General features: G+C 46.5%; 1 protein-coding gene across 1 annotated transcript in view; it reads right to left on the reverse strand.

The window, feature by feature from the left end:
* The window catches only part of LOC146191187 (fatty acyl-CoA reductase 1-like), a 76,724-nt gene extending 59,226 nt beyond the window's left edge, over positions 1-17,498 (reverse strand). Inside the window, exon 1 of the mRNA XM_084601667.1 lies at positions 17,340-17,498. The gene's annotated coding sequence lies outside the window, so the exon portion shown is untranslated. The remainder of the gene's footprint in view (positions 1-17,339) is intronic.
* Between the last annotated feature and the right edge of the window lie 6,049 nt (positions 17,499-23,547).

Genomic DNA, 23,547 nt, shown 5'->3' on the forward strand with positions numbered 1-23,547 from the left:
AGGTTCGATACCCATCTCGACCGGATTTGTGTCCTTGAACAACCGACAGCGGCAGATCGCATGCTCGGCAAAAACTGCACGACTCAGTATGCCGCGGCGAATCAAATCTTGGTATTTGTAGGGTTGCCAGCAAGCATTCCACGCTACTAGTCATTGCGAAGCTTGTTGCTTGATCTGCTCACGAGCTTCAACAGTTCATCTGTACCCACGGTTTCTTGTAAATCAAACGCCAGGTACCTATTACTTCATTTGCTGGGGAGGTAATATCGGCAAGATCTCCTGTTATTTATTCTTCGGTGTCGTTTATATGACAGAGTATTGATTGCTGCGCACCTGAAGCGGGAAAAATCGATCGGCCGCGCAAACATGTGAGCGAACAAGACCGACCGCGTACCCCCCAAAACGTGTCTGCTGTCCTCCTCTCTCTACTTACACACAGCGTCACTTATCTGCACTGCACTGGCGTCCGCAGGCAGCCAGGTTAACCAAACATCCGCGTCCCGATTGGTTTGCCTTCGAGATTTTAGTAAGCTTAATCTGCGCAGAAAGATCGCCTTGTTACACTAATGAACATCGCTAGCTGCGCGCACGTATATAGTGACAAATAAACCGCTCTGGAGAGGACCAGATAACTACAGATTTGCTGAAGGACGAGGGGGATATCGTGCTAGAAAAACTGGCCACCCTGTATACGCAGTGCCTGGTGTCATCGACGGTACCGGAACCATGGAAGAATGCAAACATTATCCTCATTCATAAGAAAGGGGACTCTAAGGACCTTAAAAATTACAGACCAATCAGCTTACTGTCTGTTACGTATAAGGTATTTACTAAGGTAATCGCTAATAGAATGAGGACAACCTTAGACTTCAATCAAGCAAAGGATCAAGCAGGTTTTCGGAAACGGTACTCTACTATCGGTCATATCCATACCATCAATCAAGTGATAGAAAAATGCTCGGAATATAACCAGCCCTTATATATAGCATTCATAGATTACGAAAAAGCATTTGACTCAGTTGAAACCTCGGCGGTGATGCAGGCATTGCGAAGTCAGGGGGTAGACGAGCCGTGCGTGAAAGTGCTGGAAGATATATATATATATATATATATATATATATATATATATATATATATATATATATATATATATATATATATATATATATATATATATATATATATATATATATATATATATATATATATGGCTGCACAGCAACCATAGTTCTGCATAAAGAAAGTAACAAAATTCCCATAAAGAAAGGTGTTAGGCAAGGAGACACAATCTCCCCAGTACTATTCACAGCTTGCTATTCAGAGACTTGGAATGGGAGCAGTTATGGATAAGGGTAGATGGAGAATACCTCAGTATCTGCGATTTGCTGATGACATTGCCTTGCTAAGCAACTCGGGAGATGAACTGCAAATAATGATTGATCACCTAGACAGGAAAAGTAGAAAGGTAGGCTTGAAAATCAATATGCAGAAGACTAAGGTAATGTTCAACAGCCTCGGGAAGGAACAGCAGTTTACATTAGGTAGCGAAGTACTGGAAGTTGTAGGCGAATATGTCTACTTAGGACTGGTAGTAACCGCAGATCCCGACAATGAAAAGGAAATAACAAGAAGAATAAGATTGGGATGGAGCGCATTTGGCAAGCACTCGCAGATTATGTCTAGCAGCTTACCGGTATCGCTAAAGAGGAAAGTATATAACAGTTGCATCTTACCTGTACTCACCTATGGCGCTGCAACGTGAAGGCTAACCAAGAGAGTTCTACTTAAGTTGAGGACAACCCAGAGGGCTATGGAACGAAAACTGGTAGGGGTAACATTAAGAGATAGGAAGCGTGCAGAGTGGGTCAGAGAAATAACTCAAGTTACCGACATTCTAGTGGAAATTAAGAAGAAGAAATGAACATGGGCAGGACATGTAGTGCGAAGAGAGGATAACCGATGGTCGCTTAGGGTAACGAATTGGATTCCAAGGGAAGGAAAGCGTAGCAGGGGGCGGCAGAAAGTCAGGTGAGCGGATGAGATTAAGAAGTTCGCAGGGGTCAAGTGGATGCAGCTAGCACAGAACCTGGTTAAGTGGAGAAATATGGGAGAGGCCTTCGCCCTGCAGTGGGTATAGTAAGGCTGATGATGATGATGAGGAGGAGGATGATGATGATGAAACCGCTCTTCGCCAGCTGGCAACTCTGAGACTGCCCCCCCCCCCCCCATTCGTTTTTTTTTCTTTTCGATGTAACTTAACATTAACGCCGAAAACACGTAGCGGAAGGGCAGATGAACCCGCTTATGCCCGCGCCGATAACTTCAGGCCGTCATATCGTGCGTAAACATCAATTATACAAACTTCCCAGAGATGAAACCTACAAAGCGTATCCACCAATTTAGCGATCCTTGCGCCAGCGTTAATCTATTGCCATGCAATGAAAGAGTAAAGAAACCGCATCATTGTTATTGTTCTACAGATATTGTCGAGCGCTTCGAGATCGGCAGCGTCCTAACAGCTGAAATTAAAACGATACCGAACAATTCTGCGACATTTCAAATGTCTGTCACATCGCTCCTCGAAGATGACATGGCCAAAGAAGTGATGAGCTGGCGCGACTCAACCTCGACGACGTACAAAGCGAGCAGGAAGTCGACGCTTCGCGCGGACGCGCTGCTCACGCTGCTCACGATCGAACAATTGTCGAATCGAAGCTTTGACGACGCGGTAGAAAAATCGTTTCCTTCCGCTCAGAGGCAGGAGGTGGCCTCGAAGGTCGCGTCAGGAGCAGACCTAGCTTTCTGTGCCTATTTTGGCCGATAAGCAATAAATGCACCATTTACGCAAGTGATAGGAAAAGTCCAAAGACGTTTCTTTGGAAAGGCCTTCCATGGTAATGTTTTGCAAATGAGCAAGGGGTGGAGGTTGCGGGAGGGCATATGAGGAAAAAAGAGGACTGCTAGAAGAATTAGGAGGAAATGGTAAAAACGAGGGGGGGGGGGGGGGGGGGGGGGGGGGGAGGGCAAGCGAAGGCTTCCTCACAGATACTCTGGCTTCGCGCCTCGCAAATGAGGTTAAGTTGTGCAGCGTTACACAAATGGTAAAGCTTTTTCGAATACCGAATCACTGTCCAATGTTATGGACTTATATTTTTTGGAACTTAAATTAGAACTGAGTTATTCGGAAAATTTAAAAACGTTTTAGAACCACTTTAAACTATGGCACAAGAGGAAAGGATGAAACGGAGCCCATGTTTTGGCATATCAAGTGCAGGAAGAAAAATAAAAAGGAAACAATAAATAAATAAACATATTTACAAGGACAACGTTGCGAGTACGAAGTACAGATGTAAAATCTCCGTTCATTTTGAAGGCAGGGGAAAAAAAAAAAAAAAACGAGGAAAAATGAATAGTTTTTTTGTTCCAGAAATATTGGAAAATTCGAAAATTATTAATTATTTACATTGATCTTGGAGTATATAGCTCCACTAAAGCAGCAAAAAGGCTTTTTTTTTTTTTTTTTTTCCCCAGCTCTTTGCGACAAGCACTTAAATCTCGTGCATGGTTGCGCCACTATTACATCGTTATAAAAAGACATAAATTACATTTTACATATGGTTATAGAAGTTTGCTGTCATAATTAGCGTTGCAGCCTCCACTGCCGCATGTGAGAGGAAGTGTTCGGAGTTCGGCTGTGTGCACACCAAGAGCACGAATAGTCTTAAGGGAAACTGAGTGCAGAATCTGGTGTTTATTTGTTCCAACTTACAGCTTAAAGTATCTAGTTTGCTGATTAGAGCCAGAAACGATATCAGCAGCAGCTATTAAGAGTAATGCGAGTGAGCAAAGTTGTCGCCTCATTTTCGTGTCTCCTTTTCTCCACGGCGTTTTTTATCATATTTTTCAGTTGAGATTTTTTTTTTTAGAGTAATGTTATCTGCAGTTCAATCTGCCGAAACTTACAGACTATAGTCCGCACCAGTTGTATAACCCGCAGTGACAAATTCTAACTGAAAATAAGGCCTTTTTTTTTTTTTTTTTTTTTTGCTTAGTCCGCGCCCGTTGTATAGTGCGCAGGAACGAATTTCGGTTGAAAACAGTTCTTTTTTTAATTGTGGGCAAGCAGTATGCAATAGATACAAGCATTTTATTGTCACGAATTAAAACCGTGCGTTTTGTTATACTGTACTGATTTCAGTTCCACAACCCACCGAAATCACTTTCCCCGGGGCTGAATGCTACTGAGGAGGCTCTTCGTCTTTTCAAAGCCATTGCAACTCTTTTTTTTTTTTTTTTTTTTTCTGACTGTTCTGACTGTGCGAGCTCTCGCGTTATACATCTACATTTATGCGTCCCCGTAATTATTATTTCTTTGTAGTCATCAGGTTTCTCGCTTGTGCTCACAAATGCAAGCACTGAAAAGCAGCCCCTCTTCGCTATACTGCGAAATCATTCGTTTGGATATAGGAATTGTTTCCATATCAGAACTGATTTCGCTAACAGCGCGGTAACATGTCATAAGCGCCCACTCATGGCACATTTCCTTTTTTTTTACTTAGCCACCGGCAGGTCTCGCGTGCTCTGACAAATAACCTGAATAAATAAAATTACGTGTATTCCGCACATAACGCAAAATTTCAGCTTTTAAACATGTACAATCCACAGACTATAGTGCGGAATTTACGGTATAGCTTTTTTTTTTTTGTTCTCTTTTTTCAATCATTTATGCCTCAATCAGTTTTCAATAAGTTTTTCAATAAGGTCTGCCTATGTTCTTGTGTTTTCTTTTTCGTGGTGCTTTCTAATCCTTCTATACGTTCAAATATGCTTTCTATATTCCAGTGAGCTTTCTTGTACTCTTGGAGGTTTATCTCATTTTTCCTCCAATAAAACATGTGTCCAAATGTGCAGGCCACGTTTCGATATGATCATTTTGTGTTTTTATTCATGATTACTCTTTCTTGTGCCTTTTTTTGTGTGAATTTTAATGTGTAGTCCAAAGTTTCCACAATTCCCTCTAAATTAACCATAAGAAAAAAGTATTCGGCATAATCAAGAATTTTAAGCCCTATTTTCAGTCATTTGATGCCAGCGCTCCTTTCTTACTGCATGAAAGCTTGGCAGCTTAAACTTAGTCACTTTCTCTCAGCTAAGCTTATGAGAAAAAAATATGCTGGCCATTTTCGCGTATGTTCTCCTTCGTTTGTTCTAGTCAATACATAAGAATTGTCAAGTGTGTTAATTTTTCTAAAAGTTTTAAGGCAGTTTAAAGTCCATCGAATTTTCATTAATTCACTGACATGGCAAGGAGCGTTGGTGATATTTTTGTGTTCGCTTCTTCCTAGATTGTTGTACTCTATTCATGTTGAGTTTCAGTTCTTTTTTGTCTTCCAGTTCATTTTGTACGCATTCAAATTTTATTACGTCGTTTTATAAAGGGTTCGGGACACCGAATTTTGAAGTCTTAAAAAACATGTTATTGCCTTCCTCTGTAAGTAAGGTTACCCACGGCTAAGTACTGGACGCAGCAAACCCTTGATATATATATAATTTGTTTAAGCTTCAAATAGTCATTGAACGCTCTTTTTCCCGCGATCGAGACCGGACGCTAGCACAAAAATGAGCGACGTATGAAGCTGGGAACGATACCAGCTAATACTAGTGACGTCACAGCACAGCAGCGTGACGTACCATCAACGGCACGACATGAGCCAGCGGTTGCATCGGCGTGGGCTGATCGTCAGACGCCGCCGCTGATGCCCCAGCTTCGGCGACCGAGCGAAACCTTCTCATCGATGAAACTGCTACTTTTCTTTGTACCTTACTCGAAATACAAATAAGCGAAGCGAGGCTAGACTTCATATGTTTACACTTCGAGACTTCGAATGTACCCATGTGCTAATCATTTACATTAACGACACCTTCACTGCATAGCATGACCGCCTAGGAGTGCTTCTCCAGTACAGTAAACTATTAAGGGAAGAGGTTTCCGAGACATTCGGTCTTCTCGTCGCCTTCGCCTCATGCCTGCTCCTGAGTCGCTTTGAGACGTTAAACCCCACAAACCAATCAACATTATGCCAGCCCCTTCCGCGTCTCGGAAATGCGAGCGTTTGCGCCAAAGTCTACCTGCGTCCTTGAGCCAGTGTGCGCGTGCAAGGTAACAATTCTTGCCGCCTTGAGCGAAATACATTTCCATCATTCAATCGTTAAATACCTCTGAAAACAGTCAGCCTTGAAATAATAATACACTTTTAGCCCACCACGAAACGATAGCCGTTCGGTTTGTCATGCTTACACGAAGCAAAGGACAAGCAACTTCGACCTTATCTTCCATAGCGTGACAGCGGGAAGCGCAAATGTAAAGCTGCACGAAAGGCGTCAGTCGATATAATCAAAAGAGGAGAACCTAGCAACGCTCAGGAAAGACAATGCTCAAGTCAATTCACGCGTGAAATCGATGTACCTGAGCTGCCGTTTTTTGCATTTGCAATTCGATGGTCCTACATTGACACGCCTTCTAAAAAAAAAAAAAGGGGGGGGGGGGGGGGGGGGGAACGGCACAACTTTCGTCTTGACGAGTTCCGCACCGCGATGGCTGCTCCCGTTTTTCCTTTAAACAAGCAGGCAAGAAATGTCTATCGCTCGCTGAATAGCGCCAAGGTTGCCATGCGATAAAGCAGGTCGTGCCATGGAAATCAGTCTGCGCAGAAAAGCAACATATCATCGCAGCCTATCTTATTTCTCCGCTTATTATCTAACCGAAAATGTAAAAGGCCTAGATATAAGCTTTCGTAATGACAGCTACTCTACAGGCGTGATGTCATCACTTGCGTAGAGCTAAGCGGAATACAGAGACCTGGCGTCAACTCGGCAGTGCTGCATTTGAATGAAACATACAGAATGCTTTCTTTCGCTATGTACGCCGTCTTGTGCCGCATATAAACAGGAAAAAGACTAGCATAACAGTGCAAGAAACGGGAAGTCACTGCCGAGAAACAGAGGGAGGTGCATCGTAGGAAGAGAGGAAACTGCACTCTTGCGCATATCTCGCTAGCGTGCGCAGCAGAGCGCCTTGGCCTGTGGCTGAGCTGGCGTCAGCGCCGCAAATGTCATCAGAAAAGCGCAGCCGACACTTCCTGTATCTAAGTAGATCACTGCCAAATGAATGAATGAATTATTTCACTTCTACTGCGAATTCGTGCACAGAAATGAATAAAACCAGTTTAGGGTATTTGCACTACCGGCGAACAGCTATATCAGTGAGAGTTTTAACACCCCACTCGCTTCCGGATAGTTTGGTGAACCCGAGTTACGCTCTCTGCTGTCGCTGGAGGAACGGGTTAGATTCGGGTTTCGACACCCTGCGATTCCGACGACGCGGGTGATGGAAGCCATAAAGTATCGAGTATAGTCTTCGCTTGCGCACATATCGCTGCAATGAGGGAAGGTAAAAGATGCTTCGTTTGCCTACTTGAGAAGGCAGTGCGTATATTAGTAGCCTGAAGTAAAGGCAGGGGTTATGTGTATGGTTGGCGATACATGATAATGAATTTCAACGCAACACTGAAAAAAAAAAAAAAAAAAAGAGAGAGACGCAACAAAACAAAGAAAGAAAAAAAACAATCTACACCGAGACAAATTGACACAAGTGCGCTATGTGTCAACTTCCTTCTTGTACCTCACACACTGCACTCTTCAATGTCGTCAAAGAACATCAACACGAACCGCTTTTCTTTCTCAAGACCATTGACGACAACAACTAAACAAATTGACTATTTCTGCCAACCGCCACTGCCCGTTAACGAAAACGTTTGTCGCACGAAGTCTTGGTGGACTATATTAAAGTCCCAATATCAACTTGGATGATCTAGGGCCATTAGGCAAAGCAGTTGTCTGGGTGGTTTTGGGTATCTTGTGTATCGTGCGGGGTGGCTCGGCTGGCCTTATTAAATGAGGAAGAAAAGGGCGGTGAGACGCGTGGGAGCGGACAGCGGGGTGAACGTTAATAGTGATTTGCGAAGACAAGTCTATAGGCTCGTTTTTGGTGAAGATAACTGTTACGTGCATGAAAAAAGGGGGGACCCGTGGTATAGGTTCAAATAACGCGCGTGTTAACGGCCACGCGAAATGAGTGTTTGCGCTTGGCGAACTGTACGATCTCTCCTAAAGGGTACTGTCGCATGCGGGAGGATGAGGCAGCTCATGAGAACCTTTCGGACTGCGCGCAGGCGGCACTTCATGTCGAGGGCTTTAGCCCGGGGGTACAGGGTCACTCTGGGACTGATTTTCAGGAGCGAAGACGCGGATCCCTTCGTTATCTACCTGCCTTTATCTATATCTATATATAACGCTAAAGAGGAAAGTATACAACAGTTGCATCTTGCCTGTACTCACCTATGGGGCTGAAACGTGGAGGCTAACCAAGAGAGTTCTACTTAAGTTGAGGACAACCCAGAGGGCTATGGAACGAAAAATGGTAGGGGTAACATTAAGAGATAGAAAGCGTGCAGAGTGGGTCAGAGAAATAACTCAAGTTAACGACATTCTAGTGGAAATTAAGAAGAAGAAATGGACATGGGCAGGACATGTAGTGCGAAGAGAGGATAACCGATGGTCGCTGAGGGTAACAAACTGGATTCCAAGGGAAGGAAAGCGTAGCAGGGGGCGGCAGAAAGTTAGGTGGGCGGATGAGATCAAGAAGTTCGCAGGGGTCAAGTGGATGCAGCTAGCACAGAACCGGGTTGAGTGGAGAGATATGGGAGAGGCCTTCGCCCTGCAGTGGGTATAATCAGGCTGATGATGATGATGATGATGATGATGATGATGATGATATATAACGCTATCTTATCTATAGTGCCCGGAAATCCGATAAGATTGACGCAGCTGGCGAAGCGATATGATACGTAAGGTAGCCAAAAAGCCCGCTTGCATAAGAATAGACACAAAGAGAAACCCTTGCGAAGAAGGAGTCTTGCGGCTATCACCACAGGTTGGCCAAAGAGCCACTGCCACGGGTGGAATCAGTGGAACGAGCTCCTCCCCCCCCCCCCCCTCCCTCCCCAGCGACTAACAGTTTGTTGAATACAGTGCAGGCGGAGCAGGCTGGTCAAGTTTTTCCTTATTTTTCTCTCTTCTAACCACCCGTAAGACAGTCTACCTATGCTGGCGCCGGCCTGCACCTATAAACCAATATGCTTAGCCCATAAATAAGTCGTCTATTATGATAACAGTCTCTGATTTAGTGGCCTAGTTTCAGTTGGAAACTTGTTTGAAACGACAGTTGCTGGTCACTTTAGAGGCACCAGAAACACTCTCTCAATTTAATATTTAAACCCCCGCCGTTCCATGCCTTTCATAGCGAGATGCTGTTTGCTACATCACTACTGGCACTTGCCGGTTTCTCCGTATGCAAGAAGAGCGCGCCACATCTAAAACCACGCTATAAAGCTGTCAACAAACAGAAGAACCCTCTAAAAACCCCGCCGTGGTAGTGCAGTGATTAGGGAGCACAACTGCTGTACCCAAAGACACGGGTAAGTCGCCTTGGGACGTTAAACCCCCGTAAATAAAACCCTTCTATGAAAAAAAAAAAAAAAAAAAAGAACGACAGCATTGATAGAAGGCGTTTAAAGGTTTTTCGGGGCACAAACGTGCAAAAAATCGTTAAAAGGTGAAACGTCTCGTGCATTGAGACTCCGACCAGTCTCTGAGAGCCGCTTTTTTATAACCGACTCGTTGCACATCAGTCTGATAAGGTCTGCAAGTCTTGCTGTAAGATAACGCACTTTCGGTAACGCACTTGCCATATACCGAATACCGTTGCACAACCTGCATGCTTTCCGCAGTGCAGCGACGCACGTTGCCTCCAGTGGCTGCAAAGAGCCTCAATGGAATACGCAATTTCCGTACGGTGGCACCGAGTCCTGCCCCGCCTCTGCGGCCTTTTTAACCTCGCATTGAGCCGCCACCTCCTTATGGGCGCCGGTCACGTCGACGTACGAGCGAAGATATCCTGAGCCAAGTGGACCCGGCATCACGAGTGCCTCGCTCGACCAGGCCTAACTGCAGAGAAACGTTTGCGTTCGGCAAAGGCGGAAACAAGACGCTCGACAGTCACGTACTGTCGGCAGCAAAAGTTTGCGGGACGCGAGTTCCCGGAAAAGCATTTATCGTACGTAGCCTTGCGCCACTACTCTGGTGCCTCGGGTGCTTTTACCAGAGGAAGGAGCGTGTGCTGCACTTCACGTAATCATCCATCAGGCAATTATAGCTCGCGTTGCAGCGTCGGTTTAATAATAATAATTGGCTCACAGGAAGGGAAAGGCGCAGTATTAACTTTTTGTGTTTTCTGGGCAAGTCCCTTAAGCATTTCCCGTCGACAGTATTCGGTTGCCTTGTTTTCTATTTATATATTCCCTCACTAAAATATTGCACGCGCCCCGCCGGGGTGGCGCAGTGGTTAAGGCGCTCGACTACTGTTCCCAAGGAAGCGGGATCGAATCCCGACCTCGGCGGCTGTGTTCTGATGGATTTCAGTGCACGTTAAAGGACCCCAGGTGGTCGAAATTTCCGGAGTCCTCCAATACGGCGTCTCTCATAGCCTGAGTTGCTTTGGGACGTTAAACCCCACCAACCAGCCAACCAACCAACCTATTGCACGCTTGTCGTGCGAAGTCTGAACGCCCGGGGATCATCCGAACATTGTCCCAGAACCCTCCGCTTGCATCATGGCGGTCCGAGTGTGTCAAGTTCTGTTCACCATCATCGTCATCATCAGCCTGACTATACCCACTGCAGGGCGAAGGCCTCTCCCATATTTCTCCAATTAACCCGATCAATTAAGGGGAAATGAGGGTGCTCGTTATAATACATGAAGAAAAGCAGCCAACAGTCGGCGAGGCCAAGGAGAGCGTTGGGGATGGTACTTTATGTATCTTTTTTTAATGTTTACTTGGATAATCACAGAAATTAGTAATGTAATCTGTTTAGGGGAAAGATAAATAAACACAAAGTAGAAGAAAAAACAACGTGCCGATGGTGGGGACCGAACCCACGACCTCCGAATATCGCGTCCGGTGCTCTTCCAACTGAGCTACATCGGCCGCTGTCCCCCCTGCTATGGTGGCTTCCCTGCTACTTGCTTGGGTATATATGTTGTCTGTACACGAACCTTGAGAGTAGGGTGCCTCGATGGCGCTGGTATCGAGGCACCCTACTTGAGAGTGTTCACCAGCGCCACCCTCAACCATAGCGGCGGACGTGGAACGTCTTTTGTTACCGCCAGCGTCACGTGATCAAGCGCGAGGGCGAAACCTGTGCTAGAACCCCCTTACGTTACCTATGGCTTCAAGACTGCCAGAACCGAGACCCCCGTAAGCTACAAGCAGATCAATTAAGGAGAAATGAGGGTGCTCGTTATAATACATGAAGAAAAGCAGCCAACAGTCGGCGAGGCCAAAGAGAGCGTTGGGGATGGTACTTTATGTATCTTTTTTAATGTTTACTTGGATAATCACAGAAATTAGTAATATAATCTGTTTAGGGGAAAGATAAATAAACACAAAGTAGAAGAAAAAACAACGTGCCGATGGTGGGGACCGAACCCACGACCTCCGAATATCGCGTCCGGTGCTCTTCCAACTGAGCTACATCGGCCGCTGTCCCCCCTGCTACTTGCTTGGGTATATATGTTGTCTGCACACGAACCTTGAGTGTGTTCACCAGCGCCACCCTCAACCATAGCGGCGGACGTGGAACGTCCTTTGTTACCGCCAGCGTCACGTAGAACGTGATCAAGCGCGAGGGCGAAAGCTGTGCTAGAACCCTCTTACGTTACCTATAGCTTCAAGACCCCCGTAAGCTACAAGCAGATCAATTAAGGGGAAATGAGGGTGCTGTTCTGTGCTAGCTGCATCCACTTGACCCCTGCGAACTTCTTAACCTCCTCCGCCCACCTAACTTTCTGCCGCCCCTTGCTACGCTTTCCTTCCCTTGGAATCCAGTTTGTTACCCTAAGCGACCATCGGTTATTCTCTCTTTGCACTACATGTCCTGTCCATGCCCATTTATTCTTCTTAATTTGCACTAGAATCTCAGTACTCCGCAAGAAGAAAAAACGAAAATCATAGCGACTGACTTTCTGTCAGGCATCTCATAAATAGAGCCTGGTCAAATGCCTATCATGAATAGGGCTTCCACAAATGCCGTGCGTAAGTATACACAATGGAAGTTTCAGGACAGAGAAACATATGAAGTTGCCACTCATTCACCTATTTGTACCTGTGTGTACCGTGCAAGAAATACTCGCCTGAAATGGAGTAACGATGAGGCGATTTGCCTTCTATGGACGACCGATATTCATCGGAGAAAATGTTAAGGGTAGCCCTATATGCGAAAGATATACGCGCTTTAAAAACTTTAGGGATTATCTTCCGTAAACTGCAAACGAGATTTTCTGCGAAAGCCGGTACTTTGAAGGAAATGAGGAAGATATATGAGCAAGCTCGCTGAGCCGGCCTGGCTCAGCAGACGCAAGCTCGAGGGCTGCACGAGCGTGTATTCGCCGCCGTCTCTTCGTCATAAGTCTATGGGAAGCGCCGAACCTGCATCGCAGATGAATCGAAGACCCCGACAGCCTCGATTGAATGCGAGATTAGGCAAGCGTCGCAAAACACGCCCGCCCAATGCCATTCGCGCACTCAGGCCCGCATGCGCGTCTCCATTTATACAAGTGTGCATGGTGGGTTGTGAAACCATACTATCGCGAACAAGTGAGAGTTTGCAGCATGGCTGCTTACAGAGCGCAGAAGCCACCTGCTGGCCTTTGTGTCAGGAATTCGAGAAAAAAAAAAAAGGAAAACAATCGAACTCATAGTGGAGAGTAACGGTATAAAATGCCTCGTTAGAAAAGCGTACTACGCTCCAGGCCCTCTCACAGGTGACACATGCATTGCTCCGACGGCAGCGCAGCACGGCGTAAAAGCTTAAAAGAATTCGAAGGGCGCCGCCTTGTTGGACAGTGGGTCAACTGCAGGGGCTGTGCCCGTTGTACGGGAAAAGCTGACCATACAGCTTCCCCATGGAGCAATAAAGTGTGTGTGTGTGTGTATGTGTGTGTGTGTGTGTGTGTGTGTGTGTGTGTGTGTGTGTGTGTGTGTGTGTGTGTGTGTGTGTGTGTGTGTGTGTGTGTGTGTGTGTGTGTGTGTGTGTGTGTGTGTGTGTGTATGTATGTATGTATGTATGTATGTATGTATGTATGTATGTATGTATGTATGTATGTATGTATGTATGTATGTATGCATGCATGCATGCATGCATGTATGTGCGTGTGTGTATGTATGTGCGTGTGTGTGTGTGTGTGAGCGCGCGCGCGCGCGATACGTATATATGTAATGTGTGTTTCCAGTAGAAGCTTCAATGGGACAGTTTACTGAAAAAAGTAGAACGATACACTAAAAGCGGTTGTTCATTTTCAATGTTTATTTCGCCGACAGTTTCGGGTTTGGCATTCCCTTCGCCAGGACAGCTTTACAGCATTGAAGTTTCGTGCTTGAAGAACAACGAAACTTCGTTATTGTAAAGCTGCCATGACGAAGAGAATACCAGTCCCGAAACTTTCAGAGATTTGTTGTTCAATCTCAAGCGCCGCGATTTTTTCTCGTCGCCTGGACAAGGCTTTGATAAAGCGACACGGGTCATACACAAGTTCCGGAACCGCGGTGTATGCATACACACTCGAGTGCTGATTACGGCGAGTCTTAAGAGGGCCGGCTTTCAAGAACCGTCTATGGAGCCCAACGGTGGCAACGAGCCAGCTGCTTTCTTATCCTAAGGCTTCCTACGACCTAACGCAAAAAGAATGCCTTTTAAAATGCTATTGCGGCAATCCATAAAGGTCTCGTCAATTCCAGATTCGGTGCTGAAGACTGTATATGTGCCCCATCGACTGGTAACAAAAATAGTGTCCGAAAGCTTTACCGTCAAGACCACCAGATCTCTGACAAAAGTTTAGTTTTCAACTTGTATGACGAAATAACCTGAGCTCGTATTTCGGACAGGTCATATCTTAGTCATTTGGACACGGACGCAATGGAGTTGAAGAGGTTGACAGTTCGAAATGGTAGCGCGGTCTGATCAGCGGACACTGAAGCAACGGCAGAAAGGGCGTGGTGATGAAGGCCTGCTGGCTGTTCTCATGTGCACTGTAACCGCAATGACATCTAGGCTCAGCGGACGCCGCGCCTGTCATGTTCCGAGCTGCCCATGCAGGCGGTCGCAGTACTGGCACCTTCAGCCGGAGGAACGCAATGGTAAAACTTGAGGTAAGATGGCATGACCGCCTTCTACTGCACATGGCTGGTTGTCACGCTCAGCGAGTTCACATATCGTCTCCTTTCCTAAAACGGCAAAAAAAAAAAAAAACAAAAAAAAAAAAAACGAAGAAATGCCTTGCTCATCTAGGATTGCAACCAGTAACCTATATACTGCCAACTGGGGCCGTATTCCGATTTGATATAGAGTGCTCGTAAGGAAATTCCTTCACCGCCTCAGGTGTTTAAATGTGCAGTTCTGCTGTTTTGTTTATTTAAACTTTCTTTCTTTCTTTCTTTCTTTCTTTCTTTCTTTCTTTCTTTCTTTCTTTCTTTCTTTCTTTCTTTCTTTCTTTCTTTCTTTCTTTGAGAGGCAAACTCTCTACGCGAAGTAGTACGCGATCGTAAAGGTTCAGTCCCTCCCTCGATCGTGAAAGAAAACAGATCAATGGCGCGAACGAGCTAACCGGCTGCAGTAATAAGTGAATGCCAGTGCGAATAGCAGTACAAATCGACAGTCGACAGATCAATCTGTCCAGGATTAAGTCGTGCAGCCCCACAAGGTGACCTCCCATCTCCTATACTGACCTGGCACACAGCTGCAGCGCAACCCGCTCCACATAGAAACAGACATCATATTCCGAAGCGGATAGGAGAGGGCGGGCAGGCATCTGTACCTTTCGTGTCCTCTGCGAAGCCACAAGCCGGCCTGTCCGGACTGGTTTGCGGAAGAACGAATCGAAACTAAAAAAAGAAGAAGCGATCGAAGTCGCTCCGCACTGTCCAAGTAGACTCTGCAGAGAGCGGGAAGCCTCTCACGGTCGCGCTGTGCTGATGATACCGGCTTGGACGCGCCCAGATAACCCCGCAGGCGCTGGCCCAAGGCGGCATGCGCTACACGCGCACGCACGAACACACACACACGCACAAAGAGACATGCACGAACGCTTTGTCGGCGGCGTCATGACTGGACTCGTTTGCTTTCATCTTCTTCCCAGCCTCTACCTGCTCTGTGCACTGCTCTTTCCCTTCCCTCGCTCTCTTTCAGCATCACCTTTCACAGCCCCTCCCACCTTTGTGACATCCTTGAGCCATGCGCGTCGTATTTTGTTGCCATCAAAATATCCATCTGTTCAAGGTTGCAGTACAAAGTTTTGTAAAACTCCATTCATCGCTCTCAGTTTTATGTGTTGAGTGAAGTAAGACGGGAGTCTAGAAAACTGTGACAATTTATGTGCCACTACGCGCCCTGACAGCTGACATCTGTACGAATTACTGGGTCAAACGTTTAATCACTCTCTGTCAACAACGCAGACACTTTTTTAAAAAGGGCATAAAAATACTTTACGAATGAGACATATTACAGCTCATCGCAAAACTACAGCATTTTGTTCTATCTAATGAGAATGCTGTCCAGGAACGTGGATGGCAAGTGTCCCAGATGTTTCGCTTGCTCGCAACGATCAAACATTTGCTTTCAACATAATGCGGTAAAAGCGTTGGTGACAGGACATATGTCAGAATACAGCTTGAGGGTGTGGCAGCTACAAAAGACCGGCTTGCGGTGACGCAAACTCCCGTACTGAGGTTTCACAAGAGAGCGATCGTTCGTGAGTGGACAATCTGATCGAATGGACGGTCGTTCGCGGAATTCGCGCGTTTCAGAAGCGACCAATTCGGATAGAAGGTGCCTGTTTAATAACTTTGTTCCCATTTCCTTGCCGATATCTGACAAGGCGCGCGACACAGTAGTCATCCAAGATAATCCGAAGGATAGAGCATGACAGACAGAGTCGTCGGGTACGGTTCGGCTGGCGCCGTCCGACGCGAGAGACGCCAGGTGGCCGGGGCGCAGGGCGCGACCAGTACGACGGCTGGTGGTGTGAGTGGTTGGCGGCGCGCATCGGCAGCAGCATGGTGTACCAGAGCAGGAGCAATTCCTTTAATTGGACCACGCGCAGGGCTCACTGTGACCCGATACTAGCGTCGGCCAAGAACAGAAAAATCACGCCCTGTCTCTACCGCAGCTAAAAACAACGCATGCAAACTAGACAGTGCGCGAGCAAGCGAAGCCAACGCCTGAGCTATGCTCGCCAGAGCGACGCGACACGCCTGACGGAAACGTAACCCCGCAAGCTAGCTTTGCTGCGCTACCGCCCAGAGCCAGGCGGCGATCGCTGGACGCTATCGGGCTCAGAACGGCGCGCGTTTTCGCTTTGAAGCGTGCGCGCAATGCAGACACTCACATTCGCCTCAGTTATTTGGATATGATATTGGGAAGTACATATAATTAACCCACGCGCACGACCAGATCGCCTACCTGCTGCAGACGTTAAACTCTATACCCAACGCGTGCAAATTCACCCAAAAGTCTACCGATCCGGTGCCGCAATGCTTAGTTCTGCTGCAGATACTTGATAACAGAGTAATACTAAAGCACTCCGAGCCTTACTCTCTCCACGCGGATGCAGGCCATCCCGTTCACTTTCGCTCTGCACGAGCACGATAGGCGCTTTGGGACGGCACCCACGAATGCATGAAACACGAGTTTGGCTCTTTCGTAGAGATTTTACGATCACGTAGAGGTCCGGAAAACAAATGAGACGACCGTGCGGTGGCTTGGCTAGGCTTAGCGCCCTCATTTCTCCGTCCGAGAGCGGATATATTCGGCATCACTGGAGTTTCTCCCAGCTCTAGAGCAGGCCGCATGGGTCGGATCCCTCGCCTGATGCACGCCCGTCGGCTGGTCGAAACCGGCGGCCCGGATGGTGTCCGAAGCAAGCCAACAATCCGCACACTCTACCTCGTTCTATTTGCCTGCATTGAACGGACACCGGAGAGCAAAAAACGTGCGTCCCGCCCGAGTAGACGGCCTCCCATCCGGCATCGCTCCCTATGACAGCGAAGGCAAGCAAGCCGGCGTTTTCGCACAGACTGGTTGTGCTGGTTGTTCCGGCTCCGCGGGTTCCGCGCCCGTTTCCGGATGATTTGCACTGGACAAAAGATGGTGTTTGTAGCTGTACTCACCGTCCTTAACCACTCTGGAACACTTCCATTTCGATCCTCTATGCCCACGCCGATATTGCACCCAAAGAGATAAATTAAAAAAAAAAAAATTGGGTGAAGGCACACAACCAAAGTCGCAGGTTGCCGCTATCGCCGTCTACGGGCGGTAGTGGGCCAGACGTAACGCCCACGTGACCACCGCAAACCAATGTGCGTGCGCGCCAAATAAATGGGACTTGCCGCGCCATCTCTTGACGTTACTTTAAATTATCTTCTTGAGCTTGTTTCTTGTTCGTTGGCAGGTAGCGCTAGCATAGCATCAATGCGTATTTCCGCGGGTACGTTGAATATCACCAGAGCCCTATAATGATCTCGCTCTCAATGGACAATTTTTGGCTGCGTCTGGAATAGAAATTCGACTAACAACGTTCATTGCTGCTGCCACGAAGAATATATTCGCACCATTGCACACGACACTTCATAAATAAATGCAGTGGGCAGTAAAGAAGAGAAAAAGAAAAAAAAGCTTTGCTAACGGACTGGTACTCCAATTTTCCTCCAATTTTCACTTCACGACACTTCCACGACACTTCCACGACACTTCATAAATAAACGCAGTGGACAGTAAAGAAGAGAAGAAAAAAAGCTTTGCTAACGGACTGGTACTCCAATTTTCCAGGCGGAGTTGCTGGCGGTGGTGCTTGCTCTGCGCAAACTAGACCCAACATACTCAACAGTGGCTATAATTACAGACTCTTATTCTTTGTGCTTGTCGCTTTCTTCGAATATGGACTCGCCAATTTTAAACACCTTTCTTTCATTGCTCCCCTCACATTTGAGCCTCATACATATAGTGTGGGTACCAGGACACAGCAATGTGACAGCCAATGAGGTTGCAGACAGACTAGCCAAAGATTCTCTGAACGGCCCTGTATTGCCCATCCTCCAGGCAACAGCGTACATAACAGCAGCACGATTTCGGCGGCGTGCCTTATTAAGCACGCAGTCCGGATCTATTTTATCCTCGGATGACTACCTGCACCTCAAGTATTCCTGGAATAGGAAATCATGTCAATCAAGGCAGACTGAGGTCTCTCTAACCAGGCTACGCTGTCGTATTCCGCCCCTAAATTTATATATGCACAGGTCTGGTTTGGCGCTTTCTCCTGTCTGCGCATTCTGCGGGGAACCGGAAACAATATACCATTTCTTGGTATTTTGCCGCCGTTTTACCATGATGAGAAAACGGTACTTAGAGAAGCCGTTACAACAGCTGGGTCTTAATTTGAGCAGCCAAATTTTATTATCGTTCGGTGCCACCATGCTTGGGTACAGCCACAGGTATGTTTTTAACGCCATTCAAAACTTCCTAATAGAAACAAAACGTCTACCTGGCTAATATGCTTTGAAGTTTTAATCTGTACATATAAATCTTACTATTCTCCTTCTTATATAATTTGGAATTGAACGGCGGCGCAACACGGAAACGGACACAGACAAGAAGGGGACACCACATGCGCACACTACCAACTATTTATTAAACGGAAAGGTGGCATATTTATACGTCCATCTCAAGCATCACACTCATCGCCACAGTCCGCTCCAAACCCAACACGTGAACTCCGAGCAGCACCAACAGGAAATCAGACAAGACATCGCGGACTGTGGCGATGAGTGTGATGCTTGAGATGGACGTATAAATATGCCACCTTTCCGTTTAATAAATAGTTGGTAGTGTGCGCATGTGGTGTCCCCTTCTTGTCTGTGTCCGTTTCCGTGTTGCGCCGCCGTTCAATTCCATCATGCACCAACTCGCCCCCCAGGCAGTTATTCTGGAGTTATTATATAATTTGGTTTATTATATTTACATTTCCTTTTCTATTCCCTAGCATTTATTTTTTATTTTTTATTATTATTTTTTTTTCCCGATGTAGTTATACATCTCAAAATCTAATATCTCTGCACCCCAATTCTTGGCCGATCCCCCTGTGTGGGTATGTGCCATCACATTAGAGGAGAACAACAACAACAACTACATAAGTTTTCAGTATTCGACCTATCACTAGACCACATGCGCTAGGGCAAAGTAAAGTTTGCGCGGAAATGCGCGTCTCGCGGTGGCTAGCTTTAGCCACTGTTTTCCCTCTACCTATCCACTACACGGAATTAGGGCGGTTGGGGTTGCGTACTTAGAGTGTGAGAGCAATACTAATTGTGCTGCTAACGTGCATGGAGAGCCCTAACGCGTTGTAGCGTTGAACTGCAAATTGCTCTGCATGGCTATTTCCATGCAAACATGATACGTGAGATTATCTACCATGTGTCGAAACCCAACGCTGCACTTCTGCTCACGTGTAAGGCGGCTGAGCGAGGTTGAACTGATCGGCTCATCCTCATTAATCTGGAATCCACGAGGGCTTTAAACACTGTGAAGGCGAAATCTACGACTAGACACAGGTATAGGCTGAGCGCATGCCTATAGTCTTCTCCTAGGTTAGACGAGCGGGAATATCAGAGGAGGGTGAGTAAATTTGGTTTCTTTTTTTTTTTTTTTTTTTTCATGAGAACCGAGATCGATTTTGTTCTAAAAAAATCCGTAGCTTTGTAACGATAAGCCGACGCTGCATGATTTCGATGACGTAAGCGAAAACATTTCAATGCTCAGTTTAAAAATGTTGATCAGAACGTATTGTGTTCCCTTCCATGTCGGATAAGGGCAGTAGCTGCTAATGAGATTTGAACTCTTCCATCAAATAGAACTGGAAGCCTCAGATATTACAACAGCGTTTGACATCTGGGATCCTCCGCACGCGGTATCACAAGTACGCTTCTTTTTTTTTCTTTTTTTCTTTTTTTGCCTGGTCTTGACACGAGAACAAACTCAACATAAATCACTGAAATGCTATGTACGTACGCTATTTACATATGACACACTGAAATTCACGCATACACAACAAAGGCGCTAGCCTTGAGAGCCACTCATGGTGTTCTGCTGCAGCTTTCTGAATTGCCAAAAACCTGCCCACGCTTTCCCGAAAATAAATTCTGGCAGGCCGTGCATATTTATCGCAGTGGTAACCCGCCATTCTTGAGCGCCATGTACAGTGGAGGCCCATGAGCATAATTAAATCAAATGGTACCCCATCCTCACTTTCTGCGCATAAGTACCGGATGCCATGCGGGTCTAACGAAATATCTTTCATTAGCGTTCTTTGCAATACGTCCCAGAAATATACTCCTTCAAAAAAACATGGTCTATGGTTTCTGGCTTCCTGCATATTAAACAGTGTGATCCCCAGGGTACGAATAATCCTTTTTTCTCCAAAAATGTTTTCACCGGCAAGGTTCCGGTGTACAATTTAAAAAATAAAGTTTTTACTCCTGGCGTCACCTGCATTCTTTTTACCCTTTTTAAAACATCTGCACCTGGGCCTCCATCGTACAAGGCCCTGTGCAAAGGCACAGGTAACATAATGCCACACAATGCACGATACAATTTTTTTCGTTTTACTGTAGACAAACAATCACTTCAAAACCGTGCTGAAAGGAACCGAACACTCGCTACGACTTCTCTATAAAAGCTCTTAATCCCTGCGGAAAAATCTTCCGTTGAAACAACGTACTCTGGTAGCAGCCGCCTCAGTCTGACTTGGCATACGGTGCGTAAGAAAGGGTCGGTCGTGTCCCTAAACAAAACAAAAAAAAAAAAAAAGAATGGCTGGCCAGCTGTCGCAAAAATAGGTGGCCCAATCCTAGCCCAACATCTTTTACTCGTCTGAACAAGTTAGTCCGGCTGCAGCGCTCCCATTCCGACGCCCAGACAAATGCAGCGAAATTCTTGTGCAGCTTCTGAATATTTAACGGTGAACAGTACAACACCTGCATAACATACCAGAACTTACTGATAAAGAACAAATTGCAAACTGTGGCCCTTGCAAAAATAGATAGGTTGGCCCCTCTCCACTTTTCAGCTTTGTCCTTTATCTCTTTAGCCTCCCCTCTTCAATACTGTTCACTGTCACGGTAAGCCATAAGCGGAACTCCGAAGTACCCATCTGGTGTCGTCGTCCAAGGCACACTGGCAAACCCTTCAGGCGTAGATGGCCACCTTCCATGCCAAAGTCTGAGGCATTTCGACCAGTTAACACCCCTACCGATGATGCGACTGAATTCGCGCAAACACTTCACAACTTGTCATATGCCCCCCTCATCATCGGTAAAAACAATAATGTCGTCTGCATACGCTAACAGCTTTACTTCGGCTGCTTGCACATTGAATTTCCTGAATGCTATTATTCTTGAGTATTTTCAAACAAAGGGTCTGTATATAGATGCAAAATAAAAGGGCTGAGGGGCAGCCCTGGCGTACGGAACGCTGCACACTGATGGGGTCCCCTAAACATTTGTTAACAATCAATCTCGTCGTGCAACTCCGGTACGCCAAAGCCACGCCGATAGCGTCGCGTACCTGATACCCTCACGGACAACATGGTCCGTGAGGGTATCACAGGCACACGACGCTATCGGGAATCTCCAAACCTTCATTTCAGTTTAACAAGCCGCATACTTCCTACGCGAATTCGGTGCAAGAGCTTTTAATGGGCTTAATGCGGCCATACTAGTCTGAACGTCCTGTGTTTCCTCGGGAGTCACGTGGAATGGGATTAACTGGGAGGATGAAAGCTGTGCCACGACCATCTTAATCTACCTGAGACATCAATGCTACCATATTCGTAGCCCACGCGTTGAGCTGATCAGCAAACAAATGTAGGAAAATGAACGGCTTCTTTGTCAGGCACCTAAGAAAGAGCGCGAACAACCACTGGCATAAATAAACACACAGGGAAGTTTCCGTTTGGTGTTGATCAAGGTGAAATACTAACGTAATTGCGGAGATAATTGATTGGGAAGTAGAAGAGAAAGAGCCACATGCCACGGGTGGGGTCTGAATCCAAGAATCCGGCTTTCTCGTTTTGTGCTTTATATCGATGTCGGGTCGGGTGGTCTTGCAATTGATATGGCAGCTTACAAATGTAAGCTAGCGAGTATGTGTGAGATACTGGTAAAGTAAATTAAGGTACATATTAGCTATCGAGTGATTAGAAAACTGCTTGTACTCGCACTGGGGATCCGCAATTGGAGAGAGAGAGAGAGAGTAAACTTCATTTATACAAAGTAATTACGCGGGTGGTTCACCCAGTTCCAGGAAACCATTGGCGAATACGGCCCTCCAGGTCTGACCGATCAGCTGGCGCTGAAAAGGGAGTTCTGTGTGCGCCAGCTTCGCCTCCCACCGCTCATGGCTAATTTTCTGTAAACCGTACGATTTACGCTGTTCGGGGCAGTTCCAAACCATGTGGAGGATGTCGGACACCTCTCCGCTGGTCGGACATGCATTTGTTGGGTATGGCGCGGGCCAAATCTTTGCAAAACTCTGGAAGCCAGCTTCTCTGCACAGCAAGAACTCCTGCACCATGGCGGCCAAACCTGGTTTGAGAGCCGAAGTTGGGTGCAGTGCAGGAGATGTCTATTGTGACAATAATGGAGTGAAGACGATGGTTCGGAGGTGGACGGCGACGGGGCTCGTAATATATGACCTCGAGCTATCCTGTCAGCCGCTTCATTGCTCTCTATGCTTTCGTGTGCCGGGATCCACAGAATACTATGGCGGGTGTGTGTACATGGAGTGTGGTTCCTCATGATGTGAGCGGCCGCTTGGCAGAATTCTCCATTTAGGTACGCTTTGCAGGCTTGCTGAGAGTCGCTCAAGATTGTATTAATTTGCCCGGTGGTGTGAGCGTGCTTGATGGCAAGCGCGATTGCGACTTCCTCAGCATCCGCTGTGCTTCGGCTTTGGATCGTAGCGCTGGTTATCTCGTCTCCGAGGTTGGTTGTGACGGTTGCTACTGCAGCCACCCGGCCTTGAGACGGCAGCAGGGAGTCAACACTGCTGCGCCATACCCTTAAAGACAGAACTTAATTGTGCTCTCCCCGTTCCTTTTTCTTTAACTATTCTCTAAGCCCTCTGAGAAGCTCCTTGGCTGAGATCGATGTGCTGTCTGTCTATATATATATATTATTTTCGAGTAATGCAAAGCTTGCCCAGCGGGGCTTCTGCTTGTTCTTCCAAAGTCAGCAGTCCTTGTTCTCGATTTCTTTATTTTTTTATGAGCTTTTTGGTAGTTTTTTGTGCCCCCCCCCCCCTATATTTTTTTTTTTTTGCACGGCG

Source organism: Amblyomma maculatum, chromosome 4 (assembly GCF_055883805.1).
Source record: "Amblyomma maculatum isolate TAMU_Amacu chromosome 4, ASM5588380v1, whole genome shotgun sequence".
In the NCBI taxonomy this organism is placed as follows: Eukaryota; Metazoa; Arthropoda; class Arachnida; order Ixodida; family Ixodidae; genus Amblyomma; species Amblyomma maculatum.